At 35.2% G+C, this 21,374-nt stretch overlaps 1 long non-coding RNA gene across 1 annotated transcript; it reads left to right on the top strand.

Moving 5' to 3' along the window:
- The first annotated feature begins 1,300 nt into the window (after window positions 1-1,300).
- On the top strand, window positions 1,301-19,209 carry LOC116881061. The gene is made up of 3 exons (XR_004385343.1): window positions 1,301-1,450; window positions 15,778-15,782; window positions 19,200-19,209. It is a non-coding gene; the product is annotated as an uncharacterized LOC116881061 (long non-coding RNA).
- The last annotated feature ends 2,165 nt before the right edge of the window (window positions 19,210-21,374 follow it).

The raw sequence follows: 21,374 nt of genomic DNA, 5'->3' as shown, positions 1-21,374 counted from the left end.
AGCTGGGGGCATCACAATGTGTGACTTCAAGCTATATTACAAAGCTGTAATCATCAAGACAGCATGGTACTATCACAAAAACAAGATGCGTAGATCAGTGGAACAGAATAGAGAACCCAGAAATGGACCCTCAACTCTATGGTCAACTAATCTTTGACAGAGCAGGAAAGAATATCCAATGGAAAAAAAGCAGTCTCTTCAACAAATGGTGTTGGGAAAATTGGACAGCCACAGGCAGAAGAATGAACTTGGACCATTTCCTTATACCATACACAAAAATAGACCCAAAATGGATGAAAGACCTAAATGTGAAACAGGAATCCATCAAAATCCTAGAGGAGAACAAAGCCAGCAACCTCTTCTACCTCGGCCACAGCAACTTGTTGCAAGACACATCTCTAAAGGCAAGGGAAACAAAAGCAAAAATGAACTATTGGGACTTTATCAAGATAAAAAGCTTCTGCACAGCAAAGGAAACAGTCAACAAAACTAAAAGGCAGCCTATGGAATGGGAGAAGATATTTGCAAGTGACACAGCAGATAAAGGGCTAGTATCCAATTTCTATAGACAACTTCTCAAACTCAACACCCAAAAAACAAATAATCCAATCAAGAATTGGGCAGAAGACATGAACAGACATTTCTTCAATGAAGACATGCAAATGGCTAACACATAGGAGAAAATGCCCCACATCACTTAGCATCAGGGAAATTCAGATCAAAACCACAATGAGATATCACCTTATACCAGTCAGAATTGCTAAATAAGACAAGAAACAACAAATGTTGGCAAGGATGTGGAGAAAGGCGAACCCTCCTACACTGTTGGTGGGAATGCTAGCTGGTAGAGCCGCTCTGGAAAACAGTATGGAGGTTCCTTAAGAAAAAAATAGAGCTAATCTATGACCCAGCAATCGCATTACTAGGTATTTACTTCAAAGATGCAGATGTAGTGAAATGAAGGGTCACCTACACCCCAATGTTCAAATGCCATCTAAGGACAAGGTCGTCTCTGACTACCCTATTTTAAATTATAACCACCGATCCAACCTTAGTATTCTCTATCCCTCTTCACAACTGCAAAAAAAAAAAAAAAAAAAAAAAGGCTGGTGAGAGGGGCCGACGGCCGAGGGCTCGTGCGCGGGCGCGCGTGCTCTCCCCTAGGGAGCGCGGCGGCGAGTTGCGCGCGGAGGGGTGGCGCGCTGGGCTGGGAGGAGGCTGGCTGGCTGGTGGGCTGGGCGGGCGGCCGGGAGCGCGCGGCAGACTCGGCGGCGGCGAGTAGTTAGTTAATTAGTGTCAGTTGCTCAGTGGAGGCGACCGCGGTCACCAGGAAGGGGACCGGACAGCCGGCGATGGTGGTCACCACAGCGGCATGTGCGCCTTTCAGGTATCTGCCTGAACTGGAACTCATGCTGTAGACATTTCTTTGTGGATTCATCTAAAAATCTGAGTTGAATTCTTCAGAGGAAGAGGGAAAGAGCCTTCTAGTTTTCAAACTCTTGAGATGTGACTGTTTCAATTTATCTACTGCTTGCTAGGATAGAGTGGAGAGGATCAGGAATGGAGCACGAAGATCCGAGGCTATTATAATAACCCTCTCAAGCCTGATGGTAGCTTGGACCAGTGATGAGAAGTGGTTTGATTCTGAATTTATAGCACATAGCCACAAACTCTTATTTGAAGAAATAATTGAATATATGTATCAACATGTAATAGTTATCTCTGGTGGGATTGCTGATGATTTGTATTTTCTTTGTATGCCTCTGGGTTTTCCAAATTTTCTGTAACTATTACTTTTAAAATAAGAAAAAAATATAAAACTGAAACAGCAATGTTCACTATAGCCAAACTGGAAGGACTGGGATACCCTTCAACAGAAGAATGGATAATGATGTGATGTGTGTGCACACACACACACGCACACACACACACACACACACACACTATGGAATATTACTCAGCCATCAGAAGGATAAATAGTTACCATTTAATTTGATGTGAATGGAATAGGAAGGTATTATGCTAAGTGAAACAAGACAGTTGAAGAAAGACAATTACCAAATGGTTTCACTCATATGTGGAATATAAGGAACAGTGCAGAGGATCTTAAGGGAAAGGAAGGAAAACTGAATGGGAAGAAATTAGGGAGACAAATCATGAGAGACACTTGACTCTGAGAAATAAACTGAGGGTTCGCTAGAGGGGAGGTGGGTGGGGGGATGGGGTAACTGGGTGATGTGCCTTAAGGAGGGCATGTGATGTGATGAGCACTGGGTGTTATATGCAATTGATGAATTATTGAACAGTATACCTGAAATTGTAGATGTACTGTATGTTGGATAATTGAATTTAAATTAAAAACAAAGAAAAAAAAAGAGGTCAGGTCTCAAAATATATCCGACCAAATTGTTTTACATAAAATTAACAGTTATCCAGTACCAGAGACACAAGTAATTTTGAAATGTGTAACTCCTACTACTTCTGTAGAGAGTCTGGATAAAGAAAAATGAAACAAAAAAAATCAACAAATAGTGAAGCTTTTGTATGAAATAACAGTATATTTAATGTAGCTAAGGATGGACTTCAGTTTATTTTGTATGATATTTTAAGATTTTATTTATTTATTTGACATAGAGATAGAACAAGCACAAGCAGGGGGAATGACAGGAGGAGGGAGATGGAGAAGCAGACTCCCTGCAGAGCCTGATGCAGGGGTGGGTCCCAGGACCCTGGGATCATGACCTGAGCCAAAGGCAGACACTTAACAGACTGAGCCACCCAGGTGCTCCTAGACTTTATTTTAAATAATGATATTGATTTGTGAGATTTTTATTAAAAAGCAAAAAAATTATTTGGTATAGTTATCATAATGATACAGTAAGATACCAAATCAAAAAATATTACTATATTATTTGGCTATGTAACTATATAACTATATTATTTGACAATAATATACCAAAGCCAAAGCACCAGAATAAATGGGTTAAAAAAATGATACTGAGAGTGAGCATAAAATATGGATATGTGAACATTCAGTAATTTGTTCTTCATATGTAGTGTCCAAATATATGACATTATTGAAGTTTGTTTTAGAAAGGTAGATTTAAAATATTTAAGCTATAAAATATATTACCAGATTCATAAATGAAGTACATAAATATAAATATGTAGATTCATGTGTATTATATAAAGCTCTAAGCATTAGTGTCAGCAAACAAGGACAAAGTGCCTTCCAAATTAATGGACATAGAAAAAAATGAAAGCAATGCTGACTATATTACAAAGACAGAAAATATAGGAATATGTAAGATTGAGAGAACATGAGAAAATGAAATAGATGTTTATAAATTTAAACAGACTATTCAAAGAATAGAAATCCCAGGCTTAATTTAAAAACGGAAATATAAACTATGGGTTTTTTTGGACACATCAACAACGGCAGTTAAAGAACAGAAATATATATTTCTTTAATTAACATGAGTACAGGATGCATCTCTTCCTTAATTCTCCTATTATCCTTTCTAAATTTATTATCATGGACTGAATGCTACAGGATGTATTCAAACTTTTCTCAAAACCAAGAATTATAAAAGTATTATTAAGAAAGTAGATCCCAATGAGAGTCAGTAGGCCATACGAAGTGTCTGAAATGCCACCCAAGGTACTCATAATCAAAGTTGGTGGATAGCCAGAACATTGCCTAAGATAAAGGTCACACCATGTGAGTTAGGATGGCCATGGCCAGGTTACTTGGTATGGACAAGGTTGTAGTGTTCTGAAGAATTAGTTTAATAACATCTAGAATATATGATATTGGTCCAGGATGTCCCATATCAATGGGGATAAATAACAAACAATATAATAGCAACAATAATTCAGAAACAACAAAACCAACGATTAAAAGTACTTGATTTGTTTCAGGCACTCCTCTAAAATTAGTATAGATGTTTATTTAATGCTTAGAACAACCCTACTATTAGGTATATTATTATCCCAGTTTACAAAGGAAATGGAGACACAGTGGTAATCAGGTTGTGAGTTCCAAAAGAATAAAAATCCACCCCCGCCTCGCCTTTTGGGTGTATGGGCAAAGAAATGAGAACCCTTTATGTTGGAATTTCTTTTTTAGTACTATGGTAAAGATGCTCCCAGAAGTCCTGAATTTACATTAAGCTTGGTACAAAACTAGGTGCCAGCCCAGAGAAATCAGTCTCTTTCTTTAGTGTGAATGCAACTCTTCATCTAATAATAGTCACAGATAGGTGACAAATATGAATTGTCTCAAAGGAAAAATCAGTAAACATGATATTAGAAGGTCAATGTTATGAAAGTATATGGTCCCTCTGTGGTTTGCTAGGTGATAGAATTTCAGCTAGATCAAGGCCCAACTATCAGAAGTGGTATGTATATTATTACCATGCGATGGGCTTCATATTCACATTTCTGTGTCTTTAGATGGTTCTAATGTCACTCAGAAGCCTCCCTTTGGTGTTAAAAAATGTGGAAGTTATAGGTGAGGAAGAAGCTCTATCAGTTCATCTTGAAGAAGATTTCTGAGCATTTTCCCAGACTGGTGTTGCAAATATCAGTGTTTTATTTCAGCTCTCAGGTAAGGATCCAACATACCAGAGAAGGGGATGCCATTGAGCCTAGCTCTAGCAGAGTCTGTGGACCATTATGGTAGAGTTAGGCAATTAAGTTCAACTAACGTGGGGTTTAGAGTGGCTTTGCTGTCTGTGCAATTTTTAAACAGTGGGCCACAAAGCCACAGAAAATTTACTGCCTTCTTCCTGGGTTCTTTCAAATAAACAATTACAGACATAATGGTCCTTTTTACAATTGATCCTTTGTGTGTCCTAATACAGCCCTGTCTACAAAAAAGATGATGAGTTATCGCTGCCATAGGAAATTTCTTTGGAGTCAGAAATAATGTCTGGAGCTGGTATTTTTCTGGTATCTCACAATGCCCTTAGTGGAGAAGGCACATCTGCAAATAGAGTATGCTATTAGGGTTCTGGGAGTTTTGATGGTAGTTAGGAGATTAATACTGAAGATCAAGAGGCTTACTGCTGTAAATCCCAAAAATAAATGATAGATTTATAATATCACACATAAAAATATGGTCTTGACTAGCCCAAGGGAAAAAATAAGTCCAATGCAATGTGTAAGTGACTTTGATCTCCATATAAGGACAAGCAGAGTTGCCATGTCATACACTTAATTCTAAAGAGAGTCCTTAGTTCCAGTCCCTAATCATTTTTTATAATAAATTCTTCTAGTAGTTTGGTAAAACCTGCAGACCCTTATTCTCAGTGTTTTAAAATGCTTCAAATAAAATAACGTAGGATTATAAAGGGAAACAATATATTAAGATATATTTTAATCCCCAAGTTAAGAGCAGCAAGTTTGCTAAAACAGCTTGGAGATAGGTAGTGAAGTGAGTATCCTCTCAGGAGTTCCCAAAGGATTCACATATTGTACCCAATTTAGAATCCCAGACGAAGACATTTGAAAGTTACTCTGTGGATAAAAATACTATGATAGTCAGGACAGAAGTGACTTTGACAAAGAACCTAGCTTTCCTTCCTTCCTTCCTTCCTCCCTTCCTTCCTTCCTTCCTCCCTCCCTTCCTTCCTGCCTTCCTCTTTCTTTCTTTCTAGGGAAATTAGATGACTTAATTTTAGCATACAAAACTTTAATGACAATTATGCTATTTAGGGACATTGTGCTTGTTTTGAGATCTGCAGACTTAAAGAAGACTTTATAGGGAATAAATTACTGTGCTCACGTATTTTGGAGAAAGATGTGTATTTACCCCAAAACTAACCACTCATTTTTAAGACACAAAATCTCACTTCCTACATAGTGATCAATTTCCTTTTTTGTGGGCAAAGATCACTGTAAGATTATCATAAAATGACAGATTTTTTTTTTTTTCACAAAAGTGCATGGTAGTTATAAAACTCAATTTTTAAGCAATAAACTAAAAAGAGAATTTTGTCACCAGGATAGATTAAAGTTTTTGACTAAATGAATTTTCTTGCCAAAGGGGTTTATAGTACTTCATAGAATCTATTTTCCTGACAGAATAAATCATTGCATGTGACAAAATGCAGTTCTTCAGAAAGGATTTAGCTCCCCCCCCCCAATCTATTCTCTTTGTAGAAATATATTTTACAAGACAGTAGCAGTTCCAAGTCTCAGGTTTCTTGGGGAGAAGTGTATTTATACTCAGCAGTGAAGTTGTTTACAAGTGGTGAAAAGTTAGTGACTAGAGAGATGTGAAAGGTATAGATACTAGGCTCCTGTCAGTTTTTATTTTGAGTCAGCATAATGTGATTCATAACTTGAAACACAATTCTATAACCTGAATTGTCCCCCTCTCATTAAGTTCTGTATTAGGCATAATTTTATTAGTTGTTTTCAGTTTAATACAGAATTAGAGTGAATATGGCGTAGGGCAGAACACATAATGAGAAGGAATAAGGATCCTTCAGAAGATCCTTATTAATCAGAGGGATGTTTCTGATTAGAAATTTTTGAATGTGAATTCATGTTTTGGGTTCACCATATGATGTGTCAACTGTATATACTAGTCATATACATGTACATACTTATGTAGGGAGATGCTCATTATCTTAAATCCTCTTCTCAAAAGGGGTCATGAAACAAAACGTTAAAATTTAAGTCCAGATAGGGACGCCTGGGTGGCTTAGTTGGTTAAGCAGCTGCCTTCGGCTCAGGTCATGATCCCAGCGTGCTGGGATCGAGTCCCACATCGGGCTCCTTGCTCTTCAGGGAGCCTGCTTCTCCCTCTGCCTCTGCCTGCCATTCTGTCTGCCTGTGCTCGCTCTCTCTCCCTCTCTCTCTGACAAATAAATAAATAAAATCTTAAAAAAAAAAAAAAATTTAAGTCCAGATACACAGATTCAAACTTTTGGGTAGGGAAGGGAAAGGGATGGGGGAAGAAGAAAATGAGAAATCTTCAAACATTGTCCAAGTATATCTGTGCTCTTTGTTCAAGTGAAGTACCTTAACCTCTAATTATATAACATCATTATAATGGAGAAAAATACATTTGATGATAATAGTATTCATTCTATTCTTGTTAACAAGAATGAAAGATAATGGTATAGTATACAAAGAAAAATCTTTAAGCAATTTAATATAAATAGTATTTTTAAAAAAAACTGTGTACAATAAGGAAAGAAGCTTCTAATGGCAGGAAACTTGTTTCTTTTTTTTTTTTTTTTTAAGGTTTTATTTATTTGTTTGAGAGAGCACTGGGAGAGGGGAGGAACAGAGGGAGAGGGACAAGTGGACTCCACACTGAGGGCGGAGACTGACCCAGGGCTCAATCTCATGACCCTGAGATCATGACTAGCGCCTCAATCAAGAATAGGAGGCTTAACATACTGTGACCCCAAGGAGCACCAAGAAACTTGTTTCTTCTTGATCCCTTTATTAGGAATGCCTACATAACTTATAGGCTCAGTGCAAAATGAAAATGTGGGACCTCTGGTTCAAAAGAAAAAAAAAAAAAACACCACCAACAATACTTAAAGAATTTTAGGACTGCAGTAGCAGAACATTTTATCAAGTTCTAGTCTTTCTCACAGGATCCTGGACAGCTATGTACACATTCCATGTCCACAATGACAAGCCTCTCTTTCTAATTTTCAGAACATTTGAAAGACCTATATAAAGATAGAAACAAATATCATGGAGGAAATAAAGAAGTGTTGTCAACAGACCATAGGGTTTACACAGACAGATTTAGTTATTTTTCTTTAGGAGTTTTGGTCTTTTACATATTCATTACCGAACATCCATATGCAAGATAAGCTGTAACACTCTTGAGATATAACAGAGCACAGAGCATAGGATGGCCACAGGTGTGCCTGCACGGGGTCTTCAGATTCTGTCTCCTCTCTTGGCATTCATAATCACATGTTCCTCCCTTATTGTAGAAAACTATTCCAAAACATATGTCCCAGAAGAGTAATAGAGGATATCAGCCTAATTTCTAGACAACAGCCTGCCGTTCCACCTACAGCCTTAAGTATATTGTGTCTCCATTTCCAAGTGAGCAGCACGCCCGCTCATCCTCCTACAACCATGCCGTTCCATTCTCTTCTCTTCACAGACTTTGCTGCTTCAGATAGTCTTCTTTCTCTGAGTTTTACCAGTTATTAGAGTTGATAGTTATATCCATCAATCCTATTAACTTTTCAACTCTACAGATTGGCTTAAGTCATCTCCTTGTTCTTTTCATTGGCACTTTCCCCTCTCTAAATCATACACGAACTCACTTGGATGAAATTTTCTTAAAAAACACTCATTTTTATTAAAAAGAAGGTACAATTTTCATTCACTGTTTACGTTTTTGCAGTTTTTACACTGTTTACCACATTCAAATTCCATTTTTTTCTTTTGTCTTTACTTTTTAAAGGTATTTTGTAGAATTTTTGCAGAAGAGTAAGAAGTACAAAATCAGAGTAGGAATTCCATATTCCTTTCCAATCTAGTCACAATTGACAACATGGATAAGTTTATATTCTTATTTTGGAATGATAGGACAAAGAAAGATTGAGGGTAGAAGTGGAGGCAGTGAAATTGGCAGCTAAATCCTTATGTATAGCTTTCAATATTTTTGACAGCTTATGGTATGTACGTCAGTGTTTGTAAGCAATGTCACTGTTATTTCGTGCGAGGTACTTAGCTCTTGTAACTGATCCTCTTCCCCCCAAATATACATTCTTTCTCTCAAAATTCTTATGGAAATAATAATTTCTGAATATCTAATTATTAGCTTATAGAACTATAACTAAGTAAGTTTTACTCATTTGAGTCTGTTTGTTTATTCAACTTTTTTTTTTATTGAAGCCAATACCTTGTTTTATTTCATTTCTTAGCTTTCTATTAGATTCTATTTTATTATTACAGGTATTCCGAAAAAAGAAATTACGGTAATGTATTATCTCCAAAACTTCTTACATTATTTACTACCTTTATCATGTGGTCTTGCAAAATATAATCCTTTCCTCTTATATTTTATTCTTCTCTTTCTAGCAGTACAATACATACTTTTCCTGATTTTTTTTTCTTTTACTGAGTCATATATAACCTGAAGATACCTGGTAGAAATGGAAAACTAGATGATTTGTGGAGTATTTGATGACTATTTGATTACACAAATACAAACATGTGCAATACTTTGTCCTTTTGACATGTCCAAATGTACACAGTTTTTCTTGTATTTTGAAAATTTGCTTTTATGATTTGATATATCATCATCTTCATCTTCATAATCATCAAAATTGTTAAATGTCTAAGCATCCCCAGAGCTGTGGCAACATTGACACAAAGAGCATTATACCTTAACTAGTCTTATTCCTCAGAAGAATCTAACAGATGGACTCCTATTTTAATACTAAATTAAATATATTTTCACTAAGAATTGAAGTTCACTACAAAGGCACTTAACAGAATGCTTGTTAGGTCATTGAGATAATTTGATGGTGTTATTTTCCCCATATTTGTACCTTTGTCTGATTTTCCAGAAATTATTACAGTATGGATATGAAATAAGTCAATTCATTTTGAGCCATAAGACATAATTACATGTTTTAACAGCAAAGTTGTTTATTTCAGACTTATGTCTATATCAGTGGACTATAACAGAGAGGGACCCCTATTAACAATTGTGTGTTGTGCAGACAGGTAACTTGAATAATCAAAACCAGTAACTTTCTTCTCCTTGGAAATAAAATATATATTTTTGGTTGTTCTGGTGTGTGTAAGTGTACGTCTGTGTGTGTGTGTGTGTGTGTGTGTGTGTGTGTGTTGAATCATTCTTCATAAATGTTTAGTCTTTCTTTTGTACTTCATGGACAATCATAGGAAAGATATAGTTCAGAATATCCAGAAGTTTCAAGCATTTTACATTTCCTCTGCAGTAGCTGTAGTCTTTCTTCAGTAGCTTCTGGGTGATAAAATTCAGTAATTCTATTCCAAAACTCATTCAGTTGGGAATCTCTGGAAATATAAAATTTTAGTATCAATCCAGGCTTACAAATGCACAATTTCAAATTATTGACTTCCACATACATGGACACATTATCAAAAGATGTTTGAAAGAAGTGTATAACATAAACGTATATTGTTAGGTATATTTGCCATCCATGATTGTGCTTTGTAAGCCAAATATGTGGGAAGCAGGAGTGATTATCACAAACTATGTGTGCTTTTATGTTCTTGTAGTCAATAGGAGATGATAAATAAGATATTTCCTCAAGCTGTCTACTTTTTCTCCAGAGGAGATTCAGCCTCTATTCAACATTCCCTGTTGTGATTTTATTCTACTATTAGCTACTTATTTTATTCTACCCGCTATGTTCAACAGACAGAAATAAGGATTTCTACGCAAAGACATTACATTTCTTTCAAATCTGAATTTTAGTTTTAATAGCAGTGCTTATTTTTAAGGGTTTGCCCTATATAAATAACTTACAAAATAAATTTCTGCATGAGTGTAGCTCTAGGCACAATGAAATTTCTACAGAAAATGTACCAGTCTCTCTGCTAACTAAAATAAAAACTGCAAAACAGCATATTTATCCAAACATCTAGGATTCTATTCCAAATCTAAATTGGTTTGAATCAGAAGCTCACATAAAGGAATTATAGGTGTTTACTACAATGCATTTTAAATCAGAAATATTCACCTGTGTATTTAGTAAATGAATGAGATAATTTTTAAAACTCTTAAAATAGATTCATAAAATCATTTGACTGGCTCAAAAGATATATTGAGTGGTATTTTCAGTTTATGGTAGTCTGGAAAACTGTGAAGATTGAACAAAATTCTTAGTATGTCTCTGTTTCACTCTTCCTGTGGGTAATACTGCAATGTTGCTTGCTAAATCTTCTTTATTCTTCACTTAGATATGCCCAATGCACCTAATCATCTGCTGACCTCATAAATACAGGGGCCTCTCTTCATCTGGGGCCATGAGTAATCACACCAACTCACCATTCACATATTGTAAGAAGGTTGCTTGGAGAAAGTCAGAGGAAAGTAAATTAACCATTTAATGCTATCAAAAATCTAGTAATCCCATCGCAATGATATATACAACTTTCAGTCTTCTTCAGATATCAAGGTGTTCTCAGTTTTAAGAGTTTGCATATAGTTATTCATTTAATCCTCACAGGAACCTATGATATAGGTACTATTGTCATCACAGTTTACATACAAAAAGTCAAGGCATAGAAAGATAATTTCCAAAGATTATTGGGCTGGTATCTAGACTCATAACTGTAGAGTTTATGGTTTTAAGCACTGTTTTATGCTATCTCTCTAAAATTTCTGATTTTAAGAGGATTTGTCACTTTGGAAGTAATTTCTGTTCTTTTGGTAGTCAGTACTCAATTTTTATAGTAACTATTTTATTTTGTAGAAATATAATGTATTTAGTACTTACAACACCCCACCCCCCTTATGATGAAGTTGCTTCAACTCCTGACCAAGCATTATCTCCTCTCTTCTATTGTTACCATGAACTTGTTGTCTAATAGAATGCCCTACACTGATGGAGATAGTCTGTATCTTCAGTCTGGCTGATAGAGTTGACACTGACTGACTCCATGTGGCTCTTGAATACTTGAAATGTGGTGGTACTGAGGCAGTGAATTTTAATTTAATCTTATTTAGTTGTAATTAAATCGAAATTGTCACATGTGTCTAGCATCTGTCAGTGTGTCTATTAGACACCACTGGCCTTGAACTTTAGTTTTATTTTCTTCGGAGGAAAAAATAAAAAAATAAGTGAAAATAAGTTTTAGTCAGTAGTTATGCAGATTCCTGGTATATTTTATATATTTTCCTATATGTCATTACTTCCTTATAGCCTGTGTACCCTCTGGTTCAATTTCTTCTTGCTGTGTTAGAGGGAGAATGGGAAGCAAATAAGCAAACTTTAATTAAAAATAAATCCTTCATATGTTATAAAGTTGTTAAGTGCTAAAGAGAAAAGAAAACAGGATGGGAGATAGGTAGGATCAAGTTGTAAAAGTATATGAGGTTGTCTCAGTAAGCCAACTTATGTTGCAAATGACCACAAAATATTACTGCCACGATACTACAGAATGTATTTCCCACTCAAACCACAAGTTGAATAGCAGTTGGCCCTCTAGCTCTGTTCATTTTACTCCATTAAGGATTCAGCCTACTTGGATTTCCTCTTGACTTGTGCTTCTGTAATTACCATAGCAGTAGACAGAGAATGTAAGCACAAGAGTGAGAGTGAGACACATAGCACCCCAACTTTTAAAGCATTTGCATGGAGTAACATAATACATTTGTTTATATCTATCCAATCTATCTTTATGTCTACAGATATCTATCAGCAGACATGATAGATAGATGATATAGTCGATACACAATGTTACATTAGTTTCAGATGTACAGCATAGTAATTCAAGAACTCTACATGTTGTGCTCACCATAAGTGTAGCTACCATCTGTTACCATGCAGGGCTGTTATAATACCATTGTCTGTATTCCCTATGCTGTACCTATTATTTCCATGACTTAATTCATTCAATAACTGGAAGCTTGTATCTCCCACTCCCCTTTACGCATTTTACCCATCTTCCTACTTCTCTCCCCTTTGGCAGTCATCAGTTCTCTGTTTTTAATTTATGTTTTTTAGATTCTACATATAAGTGAAATCATATTCCGACTTATTTCACTTAGTATAATACCCTCTAGGTACATCCATGTTGTCATAAATGGCTATATATATATATATATATATATATATATATATATCAATCAGAATATATCTTCTTTATCCCTTTATCTGCCGGTGCACACTTGGGCTGCTTCTGTATCTTTACTATTGTAAGTAATCCTCCTATAAACATAGAGGTGCATTTATCTTTTAGAATTAATGTTTTTGCCTTCTTTGGATAAGTACATTTTTTTCTAGATGTCTCCTAAGGCAAGGGAAAATAAAAGCAAAAATAAACTGTTGGGGCCACATCAAAATAAAAAACCTTTGCACAATGAGGGAAACTATCATTTAAAACAAAAAAGGTAGCCTCCTGGATGGGAAAAGGTATTTGCAAATGATTTATCTCATAGGAAGTTAATATGCAAAATATCTAAGGAACTATAACTCAACACCAAAAAACCGCAAATAATTCAATTAAAGAATGGGCAGATAAGCTGAATAGGCATTTTTCCAAAGAAGACATAGAGATAGCCAACAGATGCATGAAAAGATGCTTCACCTTACTAATCAGGGAAATGCAAATCCAAACCACAATGAGATATTACCTTATACCTGTCAGAATATCTAGAATCAGAAGACAAGATAAAATAAGTGTTGGCTTGGATGTGGAGAAAAAGGGACTTCCTGTTCACTATTGACGGAAAACAGTATGGTAGCTCTCAAAAAATTAAAAACAGGAATACCGCATAATCCCATATGTTTGTTCACATTTTATCAACCCAAGAAAATCGCATGATTATACATTAACTCCAAGGGTCAGTTTAGAAATCACCTAAGTCTATTCTTCTTGTAAGCAAATGTGCTCATCCTTTCCTCAAAACAGCAAATAAATATTCCATCTAGTGTAGACATGATGTAGTCTTCATATCAGTTTTAAGTGTGGCTCCTTTTGATCCAGAGACTTAAATTCTTTGAAGGTATATGATCTCCTCCCCAGATACATGATACACAATGGTGAAAATAGGCATAGGTGACTCCAGCATGCATTCCTATAAAAAGGAATAGGAGATATAAGTTGGTAACTGCTCCTTAGTAATTCTTGATTTTTAGTGGGCAGTTTGTGAGCCTTACCTTAGGTAAGAAGTTTCCTTGATTAGATTGTATTTGTGTTTTCTGAAAGGGAGTTTTCATTAATTCATTATCTGATGCTTCTGACTTCACATTCTGAAAGATCCTTGCTTTTACATTCTATTCCTTTGTGATGGAAGATGATTTAAAATTACTGAATTACTGGAAAATTACCATTCTTGGGGGATGTGTAGCTTTTTCAGCCTAATTTCTGCAGAAAGAGAGTTGTAATTCTAAGGTAAAGTTAAAATACTGAATTCTTATAAGCCTATTCTAGTGATATGGATAGATAGGTAATAGATAGATATGGATATCTAGTTAGATAGATCTATCAATTGGTCAATAAATGATAGAAAATCTAAGGAACCCTGATTCCTGAATTAAGTGGGATAGAGTCAAATTATTCAGTCTGCTGTTTTGTTTCAAAAACCATTTGCTTTCTTTAGATCATCCTACCTCTTATAAGACTTAATGATTAGAGAGAACTTCGTATATTTAATAGAACTGTAATGGGTGGACACACAGAGCAGACAAAAAAAGAAGTGATGCCTTAGATGACAAGTATGCAGTTGGCAGAAAATGTAGATGAAATCCTTTATCAACCATTTATTTATCCCTTACAATGTGTCGTGCATTAAGACATGTAAAACATATCTATATATACAAGATAGGAAACTGATTGTATTCATGGGGAAATCTTTATCATGAAGGCAATGGGTGACCTATGTTTTGAAGGAAGATAGTGTTTTATCAAGTAATAAAAATACAAAGGAATGAAGAAGGGGTTTTTTATTAATATCTGTAGAATGTGTGGTTTATGTTGTAAATGTAGGAAACTGAGTTTAGATGGGAGTAATGAGAAACATACAAAAACAGGAAGAAGATTATTTTTTCTTTCAGAAATTACATTATAGTGAGTTCTTGAATTAATGGAGACAACTTTTATCTCTTAGGCCACTTGGTAAATCAGCCACTCCCAGTGACATGATAGGAAGTCTTATTTCATCTGTGAAGTATTTTGAAAGCCTTACTCCCTTCCATGGGATTTAATATCCATTTAAAGTAATCTTTTCCACTGCAATGAATAATTCATTGACCACACAGAGGGTCATTGAGTTACATACCTCCACAGTTGTCCATTTAAAACCATGTGTTCTCTCCGATAAATGAGACAGAATGCCTTATGTTGAACCCCTAGTGATTTTAACAGAAAGCATATTAATTGAATGACTAACATATTATGTGACTTCATTAAATGGTAACAGTAATTATATGGCTTTTAATTTAAAGGACAGGCATTAGTGACTAATCTAATGAGGTACAAATGACCACACACTAATTCTGCATTTGTTTTATAACTAGAAATAGGAGCTGTATTGTCAAGTGTAGAATTCATTTGAATAAAAGAGTTAACTTCATTATTATTAAAAAAAGGAAAACAACTAAATGCTTTGAACATTTTTCTTATACTTTGAAATGAGACTACTGATGATATTAGGCCAAGTTTTCTCTTTTTTTGTATCCATATGTGTACTTAAAAGAAAAAAGAATCAGAATCCATTAGAAAAAAAAATCTATTATTCTTTCTTCTTTCTCAGCCTTGGTTCTTCTGATATAACCAATGAAATTACCATGTAAACTTTTGTCTCCCTGATTCACTATTTCATTTATCACCTACAAATACTTGGTGCCCCATACGCGTACTTACTTGCAGGAGTTCTTGTTTTTACTTCTCTTCCCTGTATCCTATCTCAGAGAATCTATAGTGGTAATTTCCAGTTAATGCACAATTAAGTCAATGCAGTCCCTCTTTCCATGTAATTTGAACTACTGTACCATCCTTGAAAGATAGTTTTGTGACTTACATAGATTTTCCATTCACTCTGATCAGGAATTTAGAAGGATTCAGGGAAAGTAGAACCTTTCTAGAGCTTTTAATTATATCCCATGTAATAAAACTGTGTCATCATTTGTATTAGGCCTTTCTAAATTGCAGTAATACCTCTGTTGAAAGAATGAATACTCAGGGAATATTCCACTTTAAATACAGGTGATTATATGTACCATGATCACTAGCCACATAGTCTTCATACTTTAGAAATGAAGTCATCACTTTAAGGAGGAGAAACAAAACAAGAGCGTGCTTTCCTATGAGATATAAACATTTTTCACAAGTATTTTGGATATCAGGAAAAGGGAGTACTTTTCCCAAAGAAGAAAGTGATAAGGGAGTACTTTACAAATAAGGGGACATTTGAGGTGATTCTTCAGTGATGAAATTCAACTGGCTGATGAGGAGAGGGTAGAAGAGATATCTATACCTCAGATCTTACATGTGAAATGTCAAAAAAGTGAAAGTCAAGTGTATACATTGTGATTCATTCATTATAGCTGAACAGTATATGATGCACAACAGTGGGAGGCAACACTGGAGTAGTTGGTACATATTAAAAAGAAATGTCATAATAACATGTCAATATAATAACAAGATACTTGATATTAATCTCCGTGTAGCAGAGACCAGAGATTAGAAAGACATTCCACAATAAAAAATTCATTGTAGACCTAACTTTGGCAGCAATGTTGAAGACAGAGTTGAATAATGAGACAAATATATACAAGTAGATCAGTCAAGAAATGATAGAATTATTTATTTAGCAATACATATTCAATGGGAAGGAAATGTTCATCTTAACTTTTTGAAGAGGGGTATAGAATGCTTTATAGATGCTGAGGGAAAAAAGATCAAGTATCCAAAAGAATTTGATAGCATTAATTAAAATTTCAAAATAGAAGTCTTAGAAAAATTTGAAATTCAGTAGTTTAAAAATCACACAATTTCCATCAAGAGAGAAAATTAGCTCTTCCATAATCATAAATAATCTTTATTCCCTATAGTAACTTTAAAAAAAAAAAGATTTTTATTTATTTATTTGCCCCAGAGAGAGACAGTGAGAAAGGGAACACAAGTAGGGGAGTAGGAGAGGGAGAAGCAGGCTTCCCGCCAAACGGAGAGCCCGATGTAGAGCTGTATCCTAGGGCCCTGGGAACATGACCTGAGCCAAAGGCAGAGACGCTTAACACTGAGTCACCCAGGTGCCCCTCCCTACAATATCTTAATAATCCAAATCTATAAAGATTTTTTTAAGAATTCTAATGAAGTAGGGAAAATTAAGCCTAAAGCAGGTAGTGAAAAGAAATAGTAAAAATTATGGAGGAAATCAATAAAACTGAAAACAGGAAATCAATAACAGGAAAACAGAGATACATAAAGAAACCAAAAGATATTCTGTTGAAAAGTAAAAAAAAATCTATCATGCACTTGGTAGGTTAACCAAAGGGGGGGAAAAAAAAGTGAAGTGAAAGAGGGCCCATCACTGCAAACCATGGATGTTAAAAGGATAATAAAGGAATATTATGAACAACTATATCCAAATTTATATCCTATATGAAATAGAACAATTCCTTTAAAGACAAACTACCAAACTCACACAAAAAGAAATAGATAGCCTCAATATGCTGCATCTATTTAAGAAATTGAACCACTAATTAGTATCATTTCATAAAACAAAGGTGATTTCACTTATAAATTCTACCATTTATCAAAAAAATATGAATTTTCTACAGTCGTTTCCAGAAAATAGAGGAAATACTTCCTAAACGAAAACCAAATAAAGAATTCCAAGAAAACTACAGTCCAATATTCCTCATGAACATAGATGCAAAATCACACACACAAAAAAATCGTACTGAATCCAATAATGTAGGAGAATTATATACCCCAGGTGGGATTCATTCTGGATATGCAAGGCTGGTTCAGCATTTGAAATCAATTACTGTGATATACCATATCTAGAGAAGAAAAGTCATAGGATCATTCCAGTTGATGCAGGCAAAAAAACGTGACAAAAAAAATATGTAGCACATATTTATGATAAAAATTATATACATACTTGAAATAGATGAGAACTTTCTCAACTTCATAAAGGATATTTGTAAAGTCATCTACAGTTAACATCATTTTTGATAGTGAAAGACTAGACATTTCCATCTAAGACAGGGAAAAAGGCACAGAAATTATCTTTTAGCACTTGTATTCAACATTGTACTGCGTGTTCTAACTAGCACGATAAAACAAGAAAAACAAAAGGTAAACAGATTGGAAAAAAGAAAATTGTCTTAGTTAATTGATGACATCATTGGTTATGTAGAAAATTCCAAAGATTGTATAATAAAACTCCTGGAAACAATGACTGTTAGGATCACAGGATAGAAGATCAATATACAAAAGCCAATCACTTTCCTATTTACCAGCAATCCGTATGCAAGTTGGCTTTGAAATTAAAAGCTATGTATCATTTATAGTAACAGCACAAACTGAAATATTAAGCTGTAAATGTAACAAAATATGTGCAGGATCTGTATACAGAAACAACAACAGTAAAAGTGATGAAATAAGTGAGATGTAAATGGGATATGTTCTAAGTTCATATATTGCAAGTATTGTTAAGGAATCAATTTTTCTGACTCAATCAATGGCATCAGGCATCAGTGCAATTCTAATCAAAATCTCCGACCCTTCATAGATATCAATAAGTTACTCTAAAAAAGGACTTACTTAGTATATTACTGATTAGAAGAAGAAAGCTGGAAGATTTGAAGATTTGAAGTCTAACTATAAAACTACTGTAATCAAGATACCATTTTAGTGGTGAAAGTATACATGCATGGATGAACAGAATAGAGAACCGTGAAATAGAGCCACACACACACACAGTGAACTGATTTTTGACAAAGGCACACAGGCAATGCTATAGATACAGGATTGTATTTCCAACATATAGTGGTAGAACAATTGGAAATCATATGCAAGAAAAGTCCTAGACACAGAGCTTATGCCGTTCACAAAAATGAACTCAAAATGGATCCTAGATCTAAATGTAAAACGCAAAACTATAGACTTTCTATAAAAAAAAAGAGAGAGAAAATCTGTATGATCTTGGGTTTGGTCTTGAATTTTAAAATCTGTCATGAAAATACAGTGCCTAAAAGTTAATAAATGAGACCTTATTAAAAACTTCTCTACAGGGGCGCCTGGGTGGCTCAATGGGTTAAAGCCTCTGCCTTCGGCTCAGGTCATGATCCCAGGGTCCTGGGATCGAGCCCTGCATCAGGGCTCCCTGCTCAGTGTGGAGCCTGCTTCCTCCTCTCTCTGCCTGCCTCTCTGCCTACTTGTGATCTCTGTCTGTCAAATAAATAATTAGAAAAACAAAAAACAAAAAACTTCTCTAGTAAGGCAAGAGAATGAAAAGAGAAGCCACAGAATGGGAGAGAGTATTTGCAAAGCATTTGCCCAATAAAGGACTTGTGCCCAAACTGTACGAACCATTCTTAAAACTGAACAATAAGAAAACAAAACTCAGTTAAAAAATGGGCAAATATCTGAATATATGCTTCACTGAAGAAGATAGGAAAATAAGAATAAGAGAAGATTTTCAACATCATTTGCAATTAGGGAGATGCAAATTAAAATGAGATACCACTACCTAATTATTAGAATGGCTAAAATCCTAAAAACTGTGGTATCAATTGCCAAAGAGATCACAGAATAGTGGTAGCCCTTATTCATTTTTGGTGCGGATGTAAAATCATACATTGTTTTAGAAGAGTTTGGCAGTTTCTTATAAAGTTGAGCATACTCTTCCCATGTGATCCAGCAGTCAAGCTCCTAGACATTCTAGGTATCCACATTCACATCAGTATTTTTCCTTTCTCTTGGGCACCTGGGTGCCTCAGTTTGATAGAGGGTCCAACTCTTGATCTTGACTCAGTTCTGGATCTCATGTTGTGAGTTTTAGCTATGCACTGGGCTCCATGCTGTGCATGGAGCCTACTTTAAAAAAAAACAAAAGGGACGCCTGAGTGGCTCAGTGGGTTAAGCATCTCCCTTTGGCTCGGGTCATAATCTCAAGGTCCTGGGATTGAGTCCCATGTAGGGCTCTCTGCTCAGCAGGGAGTCTCCTTCCCCTTCTCTCTCTGCCGGCTGCTCTGCCTACTTGTGATCTCTCTCTGTCAAATAAATAGATAAAATCTTAAAAAAAAAAAAAAAACAAAAAAAACCACAAAGCTTTCTTTCTTAAACCAGTTCCTGTTCTTCCTGCACTCAATACAGTTGTGGGATAAATATTACACAAGTTTCATTATTCCTTCAATTTAATTCATGGAAACCAAAAATAAACTTGTTTCCAAGACTACCATCAAAATGGAACATACCGAAGAATGCCAATAGCTCAAGATGAATGTTTGAGAATGATCACAAATTGAAATGTAGGGAAATTGTGTGTGTGTTGTGTGTGTGCGAGTATATTTTCTTTATATAAAATAAACCCCACTTCATATGACTTCTGTTGCGTACAGGGGCAAAGCTGGAGGCTTGATTTTAAAATTTTGTCTAGTTTAAATTTTTGCATTGAAAATGTAATTACATTCAGAGACTCATCCTCATTTGTCTACCATGAATTTATTACAGCATAATGAAAATACTCTGACAAACATTTAGTTAACCTCTGTCTATTCAGTCAACCAACACATATGTATTTATAGCATATTATGTGAGATATGTAAATTTTGGGGTAAAGAGTGTTAAAAACAAACCAGCTCAGGGTTTGCTTTTATCAAGCTTACATTGACCATATGAATCACTTAATTACATGATAGCTAGTTTTATGTGTCATCTTGGCTAGCCTGTGGTACCTATTTTTTGTTCTAACACTAGTTTAGAGGTTGCTGTGAAAGTACTTTTTAGACATGATTAACATATAAATAAGTAGACTTTGAGTAAATTTGATTAATCTCCATGACATGGGTAGGTCTCATCCAGTCTTTGGAAGGCTTTAACATAAAAGACCGAGGGACTCCCAAAAGGGAGGAGGAATTTTAACTTCCAGACTGCCTTGGACTCAAGACTGCAGTACCAACTGCTGGCAGAATTTCCAGCATGTGCAGCAACCTTCAGACTTGCCAGCCTCCCAAATCATGTGATTCAATTCCTTAAAATAAGTCTCTCTCTCTATAAATCCTATTGGTTCTGTTTTCCTGGAGAACTCTGACTAATACAGACTGTAACAGCATGTTAAGCAGTGTACTGACAAAAAGGAAAATTCTGCATGTTGTTTCCAGAGATGTGTCTGCTTGGTCACATGTAGATAATGGGCATAACTTACCTTTGAAAGCGCATTTACTTTGATGGCAGATAAGGAGAACAGGGGTCTTTTATAAGCATAATGTCAAATATTCTAAACATTTTGGCTTGGATATTAAAGACATGATTAAGTAATGGAGTAAAAGAGGAATTTCTGCGATAAATTTTATTTCATAGTTTCTCCAGTATTATTATCATATGTATCACGTTAATTCACTTCTTTGAGAATTTATTTCACACAGGGCACATTTTTGCCATTTGGGAAATTCACTTCTATTGGTTTCATACTTGAAAGAGAATGTCAC

The sequence above is a fragment of the Lontra canadensis genome, unplaced genomic scaffold (genome assembly GCF_010015895.1).
Source record: "Lontra canadensis isolate GAN:19392208 unplaced genomic scaffold, GSC_riverotter_1.0 scaffold71, whole genome shotgun sequence".
Classification (NCBI taxonomy): domain Eukaryota; kingdom Metazoa; phylum Chordata; class Mammalia; order Carnivora; family Mustelidae; genus Lontra; species Lontra canadensis.
This window is presented reverse-complemented; position numbering and strand designations above follow the sequence as displayed.